Source organism: Amphiura filiformis, chromosome 11, assembly GCF_039555335.1.
Source record: "Amphiura filiformis chromosome 11, Afil_fr2py, whole genome shotgun sequence".
Taxonomy (NCBI): domain Eukaryota; kingdom Metazoa; phylum Echinodermata; class Ophiuroidea; order Amphilepidida; family Amphiuridae; genus Amphiura; species Amphiura filiformis.
The window spans coordinates 25753051-25757983 of record NC_092638.1 but is presented as its reverse complement, the minus strand read 5'-3'; positions in this window follow the sequence as shown (position 1 = coordinate 25757983).

The window sequence follows — 4933 nt, the reverse complement described above, 5'->3', positions numbered from 1 at the left end:
TTGACCAAGGGGGTGACACTAGATTCACGGTTGTTCTATTATCAACGCAAACCTATGACATATCCCGCTGGCTTGCTACTTAGAAAATGAGGCCAGTTATCGATCGGTTATGAATAATTAATTTCGATCCCTTGATCATGTTAAAGGGGGGTAACCCTATCGGTTTAGGATATGGATTCTCTTCAAACTTACACACAATGTCAAATATTGTCCCCTTTATCAATCTATGTGAGAAAACTAAAACAATTTCAGCATAAATGTGAATAATTAGCATATTAGCAAGCCAATACACTGGTACGCGTGCATTGCATTCTGGTCAGGCATCTCGAAACAACGCCCGAGCGCATGTCCCGGTGGAAACAGGAAGTGTTCGCCTTGGTACTGAAAACCGGCTCGCCCCTGTACACTTTTATACCCTCTATTCATACTGATTAATCTTAAAAACATTACATATCACTGCGCTCATTATCATTCTTGACAAGATAGCCCATGCTGTATTTACTTCGCTTAATTATTTCTTTATTTTTAGCTATATGATGCACATTTTCACATATTTATGATTTTTCTTTGTTTTATTTTTTAACTAATTTTTTTTTTTTTTTTTGGTGCTCTCATAATTTTTTTCATATTTTTCGTATCATGCTTGACAATATAGGTCATGTTTCCTTATTTATTTTTTTTTTTATCTATTTCTTTATTTTTGTTTTTTGTTTTAAATCATTATAGCGCCATCTATAGTTTGACATTAGGGGCCTATTTGATGTATTTTGCGGACGAATTGGTACTGGGGTGAAGTCTTCCGAATCTATTCCGATTTCATTCTATGACTACCCAAAACTCCCGTGTCGTGTAAAATGCGAACAACTGGTATACCTGTAAAAACCGCGGTGTTTCATGATTTCTCCGGAAATACATCGACTTGGAGCGTCAAATTTCAGGATAGTAATGAGAAAAATAGTATCTATTATGTGATACCAAAACCTCATCAACAATGAAAAAAATCGGGGGATGATGCTGTCGATCGGGTTACGGACCTTTAATTAGGGTTGGCAAATATCGACGCCGTTAGTTTTGCGAACTCTGCCTGTTGAATGCGAGTAGCAAGCTTAAAGAGCGCCAGCTAGCAGAGCTGAGAGCAATCCGGTGATGGCGTACTAGTATTTCCCATCAGGCACCAATGATTTGGTTTTTTACAGAAAGTCTACTAATTTGATAATGGAATAACCTTTCGCAATAGTAATGTCGAAATTAGAAATTGGTGTCAATAATACGACGGTAGTGTATCACTTGAATTTGATACGATATCCAGCCAGCGATTTAGGGATAAAAAACCTTTGACCACTGACCTGACCTACCGTCACGTGAAGCGCCATATTCGTTTGTTTTATTTCCTCGTGTGATAATAAATATCATTCAAACTATAGTTGTCGGCCGTAAACGTAGTTTATTACTGGCTTAAGATGTTTATTTTTAAAAATAAGTAAATAATCATTACTCACCGTTCTATTTGATCTTGTGGATTTCTAAACAAGTAATAAATTGAAACGCCGCCACCGGATTGCTCTCAGGTAGTAAAGCGGGCGCACTTTCAAGCTTTGAAGCTTGCTGTTCACTACCGGTAGTAATATTAATTAAGTGATGTCACTGATGTGCAGAGTTTCTGGAATACCACTTGTATCGTGCATGTATAATTTGAATGCAGCTTGCTGTATTTAATATGTGTAGGCCTATTACAAGAGTTTAGGCCCATCGAAAAAAGCAATTGAATAATTTTGGAGATTATCAGGGGCTGTGCAATAGTTTTGAGTCCTGGGGAGGGTAAAATGGGGGGTGCGATTTAAAACGCTTTATAAAAGGCTTAGGATAACCTGGGGGTGGGGGGTACTTGGATTATTTTTCGCCGGGGATGTGCGGCCCGAGCTTCCGAACCCATAACCATTTCTAAGGGTCACGATTTTACCGAAAATAGGTACCCATATCTAAGGATTGTCAGGAAAGTAAGGACCCATATCTAAGATATCTAAGGATTTGAGCTTGAAAATAGTAAAAGCAACATGTTTTTCCGCATGTTTTTCCTTTTCACACATAGCACGGAAAAAGGAGACCCATGTCTAAGGATTTTTTCTTCAGTAGACCCATGTTTTAGGATTTTTCGTGGGAAACCTTGTACGTGAGTACCCCAGGGGAGGATAACAGTAAATGTCCGGAAACGCTTATGATATGGAAATTTTATTTTGAACAAAAATTCTTTAATCACTATTGATGATTTCGCCTACCATGGTCAATAATGAGTAAAATATCGGTTTAGTTTTTTTTTAAAGTTTTCTTATTGTAGGCCTACATCTACAAATCTGATGTATTTAATCATTATTTGGAATCCCAATAATTTGAATGTCCAACAGGGGGGTGGTCACAATATTTTGGCAGGCTGAGAGAGGGAAGCTATTTATTTATTTATTTATTTATTTATTTATTTATTTATTTATTTATTTATTTATTTATTTATTTATTTATTTATTTATTTATTTATTTATTTATTTATTTATTTATTTATTTATTTATTTATTTATTTATTTATTTATTATAATTATTAAGGCTTGTTCAAGTAACTCGCCTCTACGCACTCACTTGCACCGGCTCAACAAATCAATCAATCAGTTAATCAATCAATCAATCAATCAATCAATCAATTCACAAACAATGAATATGAATAAATTATATGATATTCAATTTCGATCAACAGACGTATCACAACCATCAAACAATGAATAAATGAACTGATCGACCAAGAGCCCTCTTTGAGTGTGAGTGAGTGATTAAACAAAAATAAATACATAATTATTTACATTAAAAACAACAACAAATAAACAAATAAATAAATAAAAAATTTGAACAAATGGTATCGTAGCATTGCATTCACAAAAATAAACATTGCTGACAGGAGGACTCGAACCAACAATCTTGGCATCATCAGTCTGATGCTCTACCACTGACCTACGACGGCGGACAGTGGTGAGGATCTAGTTTTTAGCCTATATACAGCGTTCGTCTGTGATAATGCCGCCTCGTGAAATAAATATAAAATAGACAAGTTATTTTGATATCAATCTTTTTTTTTTCAATAGAGCCGTAACATTTTGTTTAAAGATCTCAATTTTTATTTTCTTTAGAGCAGGGAAAAACATTTCCCCTTTTCTACAATTTGAGCCCAAAATAAGAATCTACTTCTTTTATTACTGATTTAATGTTACACGTCTCCCAACAGATATTTAGCTGGCTTAATGGTGTTGCACTGTGCTTTTTAACCGGGAGGTACCGAGATCGATTCCCACCTCTGCCTACAATTTTTTTTCAAGCCTGGGAAATAATAAGTTTATTTGGCTTCACAACGCTAAATTATTCATGACTTGCCCGATCTGGTGGTGTAAAGTGCTCTCCATAACATATGAATATTAAGCAATAACACAGTGGCTAATTTAAATAAGAATGCGGCACATGCAAATGAGGGATTGCCCTCTCCAGGAATTGCTTCATGGTTTGACTTCTCACAGCAGCGCGGCCCACGGCCGTTCGTGTCGCGACACTAGGTTGCTACGCACAAGCGCTATGCATTTCCCCGCGCAAATTTGAGTCGGCAAATTCATAATTTTTCATAGAGGGTCGATTTTACCTCAGAGCATATAAAAAAAAATGTTTTAGTGTCTTTTTGGGTGATTTTTTCTGCATTCAACGCAATGAAGGCTTGCCTATTTATTTAACCATGGAGGTATATAAATAAATGGAGGATGATCCAGCCAAGCCTCTTTTGTACTACGTTGGTTATGACCAATTATTGTTGAATAGGCAATTTCAGGTTTATATTGATTATGCTAAGCTGATTACATTGTGAAGTCTGTTTCACTGGCCATTGATTTCAATGGGGTAAAATGAAGTTTATACTTATTGGAAATTAAGTGCTCATGTTTCATAAAAGTTTGATATCAAAATCTCATTTTTTCGCCAAAAATTGAGTGCTTAAATTGCATCAAGAAATCAGTCTTTTGAAAAAAGAAACACCTTATCTGTTGTCATCTTGTGACTCCCTACATTTTGGTCATGAAAAATTGAATTAGGCCTATGACTTTTTTTTCCAAAAAGTTATGACCCCCCCCCCCCCCCGTATATTTGGAACCCCTCCCTCCAAAGAAAATGATAGCCTCCTAATAATATTAATAATCATTTAGGCCTAAATACTGCTAATTATTTATTATACAATGAGAAGTTTAATGATGATGATTTAGGCGGCCTATACGATTTCATGACAATACAGAATTAAAAGTTTAAAAACAATAACATGACATATCCGTCATGGCACTCAATCAATTTGACCCGAAGCTTCAACCAAAATCACGATTATCATACACTAAACTATGAGAAACTGTTTAAACAAAGTATATAGGGCCTATACATTCCATATATCAATTTCTCTCTAGAAAAGATTGTCTGATCATCACTTTTGCTTGAATTCCGAAGTACTTCCGGTAAATTTTTCTCGCTCGTAACTCAAATGGCCCAAATTGGCCCAACATAATTGTTTCACAATCGGAAGGTAAAAACGTTTTGCTTTCATTTGCACTATATTTGAACTCCCTCAGACCCCCTTAAAAGCTTGATATATGAACATGAAAACTAAGTATATTTGTCAAGTTACGGCACAACTAGTGTAGAAAACAGTTTCATAACTTGAGAACAGAACATCCGAATTTCTTCGGGTTTTCGCACGATCATACATTGAAACTATAAGCTATCAAAACTGGTGACTTTGAACTAGCTGATTGACTAGCTGACGTCATTATACAGTCTCTTTTACAAGGCTTCCGGTACGGGTCATTGTAGGTCAATTCCTATGAGGAAATTTTGGGAGTGATAATCAATGAACCATGGTAGAGGCTCA